The sequence below is a fragment of the Arachis hypogaea genome, chromosome 20 (assembly GCF_003086295.3).
Source record: "Arachis hypogaea cultivar Tifrunner chromosome 20, arahy.Tifrunner.gnm2.J5K5, whole genome shotgun sequence".
Taxonomy (NCBI): Eukaryota; Viridiplantae; Streptophyta; class Magnoliopsida; order Fabales; family Fabaceae; genus Arachis; species Arachis hypogaea.
This window is the reverse complement of record NC_092055.1, coordinates 102458518-102470061: the sequence shown is the minus strand read 5'-3', so window position 1 is coordinate 102470061 and position 11544 is coordinate 102458518. Positions and strand designations below refer to the sequence as shown.

The 11544-nt window shown below is 39.6% G+C and overlaps 1 non-coding gene across 1 annotated transcript; it reads right to left on the bottom strand.

Annotated features, from left to right (window-relative positions):
• Positions 1–6003: 6003 nt before the first annotated feature.
• On the bottom strand, positions 6004–6110 carry LOC112787119 (small nucleolar RNA R71). The gene has a single exon (XR_003194550.1). It is a non-coding gene; the product is annotated as a small nucleolar RNA R71 (small nucleolar RNA).
• Positions 6111–11544: the final 5434 nt, after the last annotated feature.

Here is an 11544-nt window from a genome sequence, read left to right as displayed (position 1 = left end):
TAAAATGACACCAAACTTAAAATTTTTAGATCAAAACAAAGAAAACTACTAAGAACAACTTGAAGGTCAAGATGAACACGAAGAACAAATTTTTGAAAAAAATTTAATAACTAAATAAAAGACAATAACCTCTTAATTTACGAAAAAAGCAAAATTAAAAACAAAAATAAAAACAAATAAACAAGTAAAAAACAAATATTTACAATAACCAATAATAAGGCACACGTTTGCAATTTCCCGGCAACGGCGCCATTTTGAAGAACGAATGATTGACGGTTTAGAATTCAGAATAAATTCTCGTTGCAAGTATAGTTTCTAAACCAAGCAATCATCCTTTCTTACAAATGTTTTGGTTGTCACAAGTAACAAACCCAATAAAATTTATAAACCGAAGTATTCAAACCTCAGGTCGTCTTCTCAAGGAATTGCAGGGAGGTGTTCTTATTATTAGTTATGAAAAACAGTGTGTTTGGATTTTAAAAGGTTTGAACAAGGAAAATAAATTGCAGGAATTAATAAATTAGTATCTAATGAAACTCTTGGCAAGGTATGAAAATTTGGAAGTCCTATCCTAGTTATCTTTATGAGAATTGAGTTTAATCCCACTTAGTTAACCTTTACGACAGCAAGGGAAAGTCAAGTGGACTAATTAGTTAGATCCCCAAGTCCTAGCCAACTCCTGAGGAAAGACTAGAGTTAGTGGAATTCAATTCAATTAGAAAAATTAATCAACAATCACGATAAGTTTGATAACTCAAGAGCCTCCAGTTAATCAATTAAAATCAAGAATATAAAAAGCTAAATAAGAATCATAAATCTCAAATATCTCAATTTATTAAATAAAAATTATAATCTAACATGAAGAGTTCATAAGCCAATTTGGCTAAAAAGAGAATCAACAAGAAAAATAGAATAAACTAGTAAGCTAGAACAAATAAAAGTAGAATAGAAGTTAAATTAAAGGAACATTGAACCTGGAACTCAAAAAGAAATTGTAAGTTGAAATAATAAGAAATCCTAAATCCTAAGAGAGAGGAGAGAACCTCTCTCTCTCTAAAACTACATCTAAATTATGAAAAGTGAATTATGAGTGTATGATGTATGGATGCATTCTCCCACTTTATAGCCTCTAATCTGTGTTTTCTGGGTCGAGATATGGGTCAGAAACAACCCAGAATTCGCTGGTTTCGAATTCAAACACGCTGGTTTTTTGCCACTGCGACGCGTCCACGTAGATCATGCATTCGCATCACTTATCGTCAGGGTAACTATGGGAAATTATATATCAAATCGAAGCCCCGGATGTTAGCTTTCCAACGCAACTGAAACTGCATCATTTGGACCTCTGTAGCTCAAGTTATGGTCGATTTAGTACCAAGAGGTCAGGCTAGACAGCTTTAGCACTTCCTTCAGATTCTTGTATTCCTTCCACTTTTGCATGCTTTCTTTCCATTCTCTAAGTCATTCCTGCCCTATAAACTCTGAAATCACTTAACACGCATATCAAGGCATCTAATGGTAATGAGAGAGGATTAATATTAGCAAATATAAGGCCAAAGAAGCATGTTTTCAATCATAGCACAAAATCAGGAAGGAGAATGTAAAACCATGCAAATAGTATGAATAAGTGTATGAAAGATTGATAAAATCCACTCAATTAAGCACAAGATAAACCATAAAATAGTGGTTTATCACTCAGCCCTCTCTCCTCCAAGAACACACTCACGCTGAAATTAGAAAGGAGAGAGGGGGAGGAAACATAAACCCTTGCTCCAATTTCAATTGATCATATCTTTTGATCCGAAGCTTCGATTGATGCACCATTTGTGGCCACGCAACCGCGGCGTCGAGCTCTACAAAACTCACACAATCAATCTTGAGGTAAACCACGTTTTCTTTTTCGAATTCCAGCCCTTAATTTCGAATTTATTGGGCAAAAATGTTGAAATTTGTGAGCTCTTTGTGTTGTAGGACCAAATTAACTTGAAAGGAAGGCTTGCCCTTGCTTCCTAGATCCTTGGGTGAGGTGAGAGATCTCAAAACCTATTAAAATAATGAATTTGAGGTATTGGGTATTGAGTTATTGTGTTTTGGTGTGATATTGTGGCTTAGGTATTATATATGTGTGTTTTGGAGCTTGGTTGGTGATTTTGGAAAGCTTGGGAAAGGAGCTTTGTGTTGGGAAAACCTGTTGGTGGAGTTTAGAAACCTTGGAAGGTTGATATTAGAGGTGTTCCAGGTGGAACGGAAATCGGCCAATGTATGATTTCGATTTCCTGTATCTAAAATGTAATGTTGTGTGAAAATGTAGGCTAGTGGCTTTAGGATAGGGTTTTAAAATAATGAGTTAGTTGGTGAATGTTGTAAATTATGTTGTTATGCATGAACTTGGTGGGTTGTGACATGTTGAAATATTTGATGAATGAATTGGATTGAGATGGATACTTGGATGGATATGTTCATTTGATGAAAAGGTTGAAACTCTTGTTGATGAGCATGTTTGTAGAGTATGATGTTGACATGTGAAAATATATGGTGATTGATGAAAATGATTGTTGTTTTGGGAATTGAGATATGAAATGGTGGTTGTGATGTGAGAATTGTTAATTTGAGATATTGGTTAAATATGGTGTAATTGATGGGTTGATGATTGAATGAGGGTTGGAAATGGTTAATGTTGGAATGGTTGAGTTTTGGGTTGATTTTGATTGGGAATTTGGTAAGTTTATGTTTTGAAATGGGGAGTTTATAAGTTTTGGTAAAAATGGAATTTCGATGAACTTCAACGGATCATATCTCGAGCAATTGTTCTCAGAATTTGATGATTTTTATATCAATTGAAAGATAATTTCATAAGCTTTAAAATGGTTAAATTTGATTGAAATTAGAATTTTGTGGAAGGAGATATGATCATTGGAAGTTTTGGTCGAAAGTCTGAATTCTGCAGATTCTGCAGAATTTGTGAGTTCTGGGTTGTGTGCGTACGTACAGCCTTGTGCGCACGCACAACTGATGCCATGGCATTTTGGCCAGTTTCACTGACCTTTTCTTTATGGTTTTAAGGTAGTTTCATGCATTTTCTTAGGAAATAAGCAAGTTTTGGGTAAATAATCACTTACATCTTGATTCAAGCAAACATTGTGAATTTTACATGATTTCATGAGAATTATGCATGAATTAAAGGACAAATTGAATGATGCATGTCTCATAACTTGGATCAGAGCTTTGATTCACTTTATTGCTTGATTTCAGGATAAAGGAAGTAAGGAAGAACCACGTTAGCAGCCACGTTAGTCTAGCTAATGTGACTACTAACGTGGAATGAAGGCTAGCTTGCAACGTTAATGAGAAAAGTGATTGCCAATAACACCTTCGTGAGCCATCATAGCCCACGTTAGTTGCCACGTTAACTATGTTAACGTGGAAGCTAACGTGGAAGAGAAGTAGAACTCCAACGTTAGTGGTAAAAGTAAGTGCCACTAACGTTCCAAAAGGGGCAATTGGCCACGTTAAGAGCCACGTTAACTTAGTTAACGTGAGCTCTAACGTGGAAGAAGATGATGCCAATGTTAGTGACACTCACCTTTGTCACTAACGTTGGACTAAGCCCATATTGGCTACGTTAAAAGCCACGTTAACCTAGTTAACGTGGACTCTAACGTGGAGGGAGCAAGAATCACCAACGTTAGTGATACTCACCTTTGTCACTAATGTTGGATTGAGCCACTATGAGCCACATTAGTTGCCACGTTAATTACATTAACGTGGAAGCTAACGTGGAGAAGAGGGATGATGAGCCAACATTAGTGACACTCACCTTTGTCACTAACGTTGGAGATGGCTATCAATACCACGTTAGAAGTCACGTTAACTTAGTTAACGTGAACTCTAACGTGGGAAGTAGGGGCGTTCTGAAGCGTTAGTGACAAAGGTAAGTGTCACTAACACTCTCGAAGATTTGGCAAGCCTACGTTAAAGGCCACGTTAACTATTCTAACGTGAACTCTAACGTAGGGAGAAAGGGGTACTCTCAACGTTATTGAAAAAGGTAAACCCCAGTAACGTTTGCGAAGGGCCAAGGGTCAAAGTTAGTGGTCACATTAGTGCCACTAACATTGAAGTTAACGTGGACCACTTTGGGTTAGGAACGTTAGTGAAAAAGGTGATTGTCACTAACGTTCTCAACCCCACATTTTCACTTAACGTTAACACCACTAACGCCCTAAGCTAAAGTCGCTGCCTACTTCACACTTTCTCTGCAAGTAAAGCTGAGCCCACTGAAAAAGATAACTGCTTCAACTCAAGATCCAAAGGCCCATATCCAAGACTTGAAGAGCCAACTAGAAGATCAGAAGAGTAGTATAAATAGGGAGAGCTTTGAACTAGAAAAAAAGGAGCTTTTGGCATTATTAGAATTACTCTCTGTGTTTTACTTTCTCTGCACTTCTAGTTTAACTTTCAGAATGTACTCTCCATCTTTGCTTTCCATTCCCAGAGCTATGAACAACTAAACCCCTTTCATTGGGTTAGGGAGCTCTGTTGTAATTTGATGGATCAATAATAGTTTTCATAATCCTTCTTCTTTGTTTTCTCTTGATTTGGAAATACATGTGGTATAATCAGTGACCACACTTCATCTCTTCTCATGAGCAATTAGACCAAGGAATTGGCTATTGATCTGATTTGAAAGATTGAATTACCAAGGAATTGGAATTCAATCACTTAAGATTGCCAAGGAGATCAATGAATGCATTGATTGAGGAAGAGATGAAAATGAACTTGATCTGGAGAATGCAACATCTCCTAAGCCCAATGACTTCCTCATTTCTGATCTTACCCATTTTCTTTACTTAGTGCCATTTAATTTAATGCTAAACTTCCCTTCCCCATTTAAGATTCTGTAATTTACTTCTCGTCATTTATTTTCTGCTATTTACTTTCCCACCATTTAATTTCCTGCAATTCTCAACTCACTTTCTGCTTAGCTCAACTAGAACATTCTTCCAATTAAAGTTGCTTGACCAATCAATCCCTGTGGGATTCGACCTCACTCTATTGTGAGTTTTTACTTGACGACAATTCGGTATACTTGCCGAAGGAAATTTGTTGAGAAACAAGTTCCCGTGCATCAATTTTATGGTGCCGTTGCCGGGGATTGATTTTGTATCAACAATGATTAAATTGGTGGATAACTAGATTGAGCATTTGTTTTTATTTTGTTTGATTTAAGTTCATTTGAGTAATTTACTTTCTGTTTAGCTATTTTCTTCCCTTTCGCCTACCCATTTTCTTAGTTGTTTACAATTCATTCACTAACCCACTAATTGTTTGATATATTGCGTCACTCACACTAACAGCATTTCTGAAGAAATTACTGTCTGCATCTATCTCTCTTGCTTTTGCTTTGTTGGTTGTATTACAGGTAGAAGAAGCGGGGCTTCAACTTCCTTTGATTCTGAATCTGAGAGGACCTTCCTTAGATTAAGGAGGGAAGCAAGAGGAAAGAGAGTAGTTGGTACTGAGGAAGAGGAAGAGTACTTTGAACCAGACATGGAGGAGAATATGGAGAACCATCATGAAGAAGAGGCTCACAACCATGGCAGAGAAGGTCCAGCACATCAGGCTGGACAAGAGAGAAGAGTTCTGGGTTCTTACATCAACCCAAACCCAGGAACTTGTGGAAGTAGCATCCAAAGGCCAACCATACATGCCAACAACTTTGAACTAAAGCCACAGCTCATCACCCTTGTTCAGAACCATTGTTCATTCGGAGGAAGTGTCCAAGAAGACCCCAATCAACATCTAACCACCTTCTTGAGGATATGCGATACTGTGAAGTCTAATGGTGTTCATCCTGACACCTATAGACTACTTCTGTTTCCCTTCTCACTCAAGAACAAAGCATCTAAATGGCTGGAATCCTTTCCAAAGGAGAGTTTAGCAACCTGGGAAGATGTGGTGAACAAGTTCTTGGCAAGATTTTATCCTCCTCAACAGATCAACAGGTTGAGAGCTGAGGTACAAACATTCAGGCAGCAGGATGGTGAGACTCTATATGAAGCATGGGAGAGGTTTAAAGACTTGACAAGAAGATGCCCGCCAGATATGTTCAATGAATGGGTGCAGTTGCACATCTTCTATGAAGGCCTTTCGTATGAATCAAAGAAGGCAGTAGACCACTCATCCGGGGGATCTCTGAACAAGAAGAAGACCATTGAAAAAGCCATAGATGTCATTGAGACTGTAGCAGAGAATGACTACTTCTATGCTTCTGAAAGAGGCAATACTAGAGGAGTGATGGAGCTGAACAATATGGATGCACTGCTAGCTCAAAATAAGATGATCACCAAGCAATTAGCTGACTTCACCAAGAACATGGAGAGGAATCAAGTAGCAGCAATCACCACTTCAGCAGCAACCCAAGAAGGAGTGAATGAAGAAGCAGAGGGTGATCAGGAACAAGCCAACTACATTGGAAATTCACCTAGGCAGAACCATGACCCATACTCCAAAACGTATAATCCTGGTTGGAGGAACCACCCAAACTTTGGGTGGGGAAATAAACAAGACCAAGGCCAAGATCAGAGACGTCCCAACTCCAACAACACAGCTCACCAACATGCCACACAGAGACCATATCAGCACCCACCTAACAACCCTTTTCAACATCCATATCAAAACCAAACTAGCCATTCTCATCCCTCCAATCTCAACTCACCATCACCATCCGAGGATAGACTCTCAAAGATTGAGACCCTACTCGAGAGCATATGCAAGGAGGTTCAAGATAACAAGGTGTTCAAAGAGGAGGTGCGAGCCAATATCAAGAATCAGGGAGACACCATTAAGAGGCTGGAAATTTAAGTGGGATACCTATCTGAAAAGATTCCCAAACCTACTGATAGCTTCCCAAGTGACACAGAGAAAAATCCGAGAGGTGAAGCAAAGAAAGTCAGATGGGAAGATTGTAAGATGGTTACTATAAGTGATAAGGAGACTGAGGAAGAGCCGAACAAACCATCAGAATAACTTGAAGATACATCAGCAGGAAAGCAGAAAGAGAATCATCAAGAAATCTCAATTACACAGAAGGAGCTGCTGAGACTCTATGCACCCTTTCCCCAATTACTCAATGGTGGTGTAGAGAAGAGAATATACTCAAAGTTTCTTGACATATTTGCATCTCTCCATATAAACATATCATTCATCAAGGCCCTCCAACAAATTCCCTCATACATTAAGTACATGAAGGAGCTGCTGACCAGAAAAAGCTCACTCAAGGGAGGACAAACCATAGTGATGAATAAGGAGTGCAGTGCTCTCATTCAACCAGAGCTGCCTACAAAAAAAAAGGACCCAGGGAGCTTTCACATCCCCTGTGCCATAGGAGAAACAATGTTTGATAAAGGACTCTGTGATTTGGGAGCCAGCATCAACTTAATGCCTTTATCTCTTATGAAGAGGCTGCAAATCAATGAGCTGATGCCCACAGACGTAGTCATCAGGCTGGCGGACAAAACTCAAAAACAAGCAATAGGAGTGGTTAAAAACGTGCTGGTGAAGGTTGGGAACTACTTCCTTCCCACAGACTTTGTCATACTGGAAATGGAAGAAAGTCATCTTCACCCAATCATATTGGGAAGACCATTCTTAGCTACAGCCAGAGCGCTCATAGATGTGGAGCGAGGAGAGCTAATACTGAGGGTACATGATGAACAACTCACCTTCAATGTCTTTAAACCCTCACAAGAAGCAAGTCAGGAAGGCAAGGAACTAAGGACAGAACATGACAGAGCGATGGTGGGAGAAATAAGCATTGAGGCACAAGCTGTACACTCAGGAATTCCTTTGAGTGATGAACAAAATAATCAGCAGCTGTCACGGCTAAAGGAAACTCAAGTGGAGCCAAAACCACCAGAATCATATGGGACCAGCAACAAAATCCCCCTAGGAAAAGAGACCACAAAGAGCAGGATAACAGCAAGAGAAACAAAGAAGAAGATACCAAGGAGATGGAGGAACAAAAAGATCCCTACAGAAGATTTCTCTCCAGGGGATAAAGTGATCTCAGCTTACTTCCTAGATACCCCACCTCATCTCCCCACCATCCCATTTCAGTTACCTAAGGTTTTCACCATCAACAAAGTTCTCTCCCTAGAACATGTAGAGATCATTGATGAAGCCAATGGAGACAGGTTTACTGCAAGGGGGGAAGATTTGAAGCATTACCAACCACCCTGACAAAGGAAGAACGTCAAGCTAGTGATGCTAAAGAAGCTCTTCATGGGAGGCAACCCATGTTTTACATGCTTTTAAAGTAGTTAATAAAGCAAGGTTCATGGATCGCAAATCAACTTTGACATATCCTTGAATAAATCCTTTTATGCAACATATAGTGAAGAACAAGTTTGGTGTTCAAGGCACACTAAGAGGACATGAATGCAGCTCATAGCATGTCACTCTTAGCACCTTGAACAAATCATCTTATACCACATTGCCACAAACTAAGTTTGGTGTCACCAAGGTTGCATACATGGAAATTTAATTAGTCAGTTGGTTTGCATTTGTGAATAGCACTTAGTAGTTGACAACAACAATTTTAAAAAAGTAGTTACTCTTTCTTGTCTTTTAAATTTTGCCGCCACTTTCCACAAGTTTTCTTTTAATCACATTTCTTTTATTTTGAAGGAGAATTAATGGGGCAATTGAAGGGTTCGGCCACCACAAAAAGAGAAGATTATACACGTGTCTCCAGGGGGATTGCATTGGAAATTGTTGGCATGCAACATTGGAAGGAGAACAAGCTTGGAAACTGAACCAACCCCATCATAAAGTTGATGATCTTTGTGCTCATCCCATGCAAAACCCCATCCGTCCATCACACAACCACCCCATCAATCCACACCTTTTGTTTACTTATCATTTTCCTATATAAGTGATTCCTAGTCCGTACTTCCCTTCACATTCCAGCAACCACTTCTTCAAACTTCTCACTCTCAAAGTACAATTCTCCAAGCTACACCCTATCCAAACCCAACCGAATTCCACCACTCATCACTAACCTCAACACCTTCACTTTTCAAAAATCATTCATGGCATCATCAAGCTCCAAGAGGCAAAAGAGAAAGGAACCGGTTGAGAGCAGCCCTTTTGATGAAGGGAAATTCAAAACTGCATTCCATGAACGTGAATTTGAACGGATAAAGCTCAAAAAGATATTGCCTGAGTTAACATTCCAGTTCAACGAAGATGAATGCCCACAGATTCGAGAGAAGATTGAACAAAGGGGTTGGCAAAGGCTCACGAACCCAGAAGCAAAGATAAATGCAAACCTCATCAAAGAATTCTATGCAAATGTGGTCAGAGAAGACAAAACCAAGGCCTCCACCTTCAAAAGTTACGTGAGAGGAACAGAGGTGGACTTCAACCCCAATGCCATAACAAGGGTTCTTCAGCTGAAATCACCACATTTTGATGAGCCTAGTTACCACGTGAGAATAAGTAACGGCCCCGACAATGATGAACTTGAAGAAATTATGAATGATATGTGTGTTATAGGATCTGACTAGAAAAGGTATTCAGATAGAAGACCTCGGTTCATCAGGAGAGGAGACCTCATCCCGGAAGCCAAGGGATGGTTTGAACTTGTGAGGAGATCTATCCTCCCAGCTGCAAACAATTCTGAGGTCAACGTTACTCGAGCTACTATGGTACACTGCTTAGTAAAGGGTGGAGGCATCAATGTGAACAAAATTATAGCTGAGGGGATTCAAGAATTAGTCGAGAAGAATGATCCAGGTGCTAGACTTTGGTTCCCCAGCACCATCCTTAGGCTGTGTACGAAAGCCAAGGTAGTCTTCGAGGACAGCAATCCAACTTGGGTAAACCCTGGAAGGATGGTTACACTCCAGCATATAACGTATGTGACACCCGCCCAACAACAAAGAAGGCCTCAAATAGGGAGAAGAACACCACAAGAAGAACCTCACCAAGAAGAACCTCAACAGGAAGAATATCAGCAAGAAGAGTACTATGATCCAACTAACATCAACTTGAATCACATTCACGGAGCCATTAAGGAGCTAGCGAGGAGTTATATGGAGGGACAAGAACAACAACTGCACATTCAAGCCCAAAGGATGGATCGTCAAGAAGAACTGCTTTCTAATTGGATGAATCAACAAGGGGAGTGGCAAAAACAGCAAATGGAACACTACTCCCAGCTCACTCAAGCCATCAATCAAGTGACTGAAAGGCAAGAGCATCAAGACAAACGCCTTCAAGAAATCAATCAACGACAGCTAGCTTAGACGAAGGCATTCAATGAGTTCAGCGTACTGAATGAAGGACGGCAACTACATAGGGAGGAGTTCAACATAAACACTCAAGCCAAGTTGAACTATATGTCTAGTCATATGCATAATCTACACTCTGCAATCCCTAGGTATGATGAGGTCCAAAAAGATCTCACAGAACAAGAGGAAAGGAAGGTGAAACAGCAGAAGGAAACATTGAAAAAGAAGATGGAAGATGCTGGCTTCTGGAAGAAGTTGATTGGAAAAAGCAAGGGAAGTGGGTGTGCAAGCACTCAAGAAAAACACAAGGAGGACAAACAGGAAGGAGAGCATGAGCACCCCCAAGAGTAAAAGGTGGTGGAGTTCCCTCATTGTTCCATCTTTCTTTTTCAAGTTTTTTTAAATAAGGAAAATCATGTATGAAATAGAACATGCTTCCATAGTAGCTTAGGAATTTTCAATTCTGTCTTTAAGTTTGCTTTTGCCTAGGTCTATGCTTGCTAGTCAAATTGCCTGCCTTCATTTTCATCTTGCTTATTGTATGCTTATCCTTTTAAGTCCAATAAAAAGAGATGTTATGAAAGACCAAAGTGATGTTCAAGTTATGGAGTAGGTCCTTAAATTTGTGGTGTAGTAATCACTTAGCTAAGTTGGTTCACTAACAAGGTGGGAAGGCAACTATCTGTCTTGAATCATATGCTTGAAATACGCCCCATGAGACTAGCTAAATAATAAGATCCTAATAAGAAAAAGGAAAAGAACAATAAGAGTTGAAAAAGAAAGAAAAGTTAATAAAGAATAAGGCTAAGCACCAAGGGCTTGAATCTTGAGGGATGTGTCTGTGGTGCTCTTGTACCAAGGATCTGCTTGGATGAATAAGTTCTTAGGAGTGCTTCATCACTTGGTAACTTGGGTTAACTAACCTGGGATTATCAACTGAAAATCCACTATCAAGAGCAACCTTGCTACAGAACATTTAGTAACCCAAAGAGGTACTGGACACCAAGACCTCAAGGAAAGAAAATAACAAACCATGTGCCTGTGGTGTGCATGTATGGGGGAGAGAGACTTGAGGGAGTAAGTCCTTAGGGGTGTTTCAATACCTAGCACCTTGAACCAACTGGTTTGGGAGTGTTGGCTGAAAGCTTATCTTAAAGAGTCGCCCCCTCACAGAACACTTAGCCTAAGGAAGAAATAAACCTTGGAAAGACAAAGGGATCAATAAATAAAAGTCTCAAAGGGTGCAATC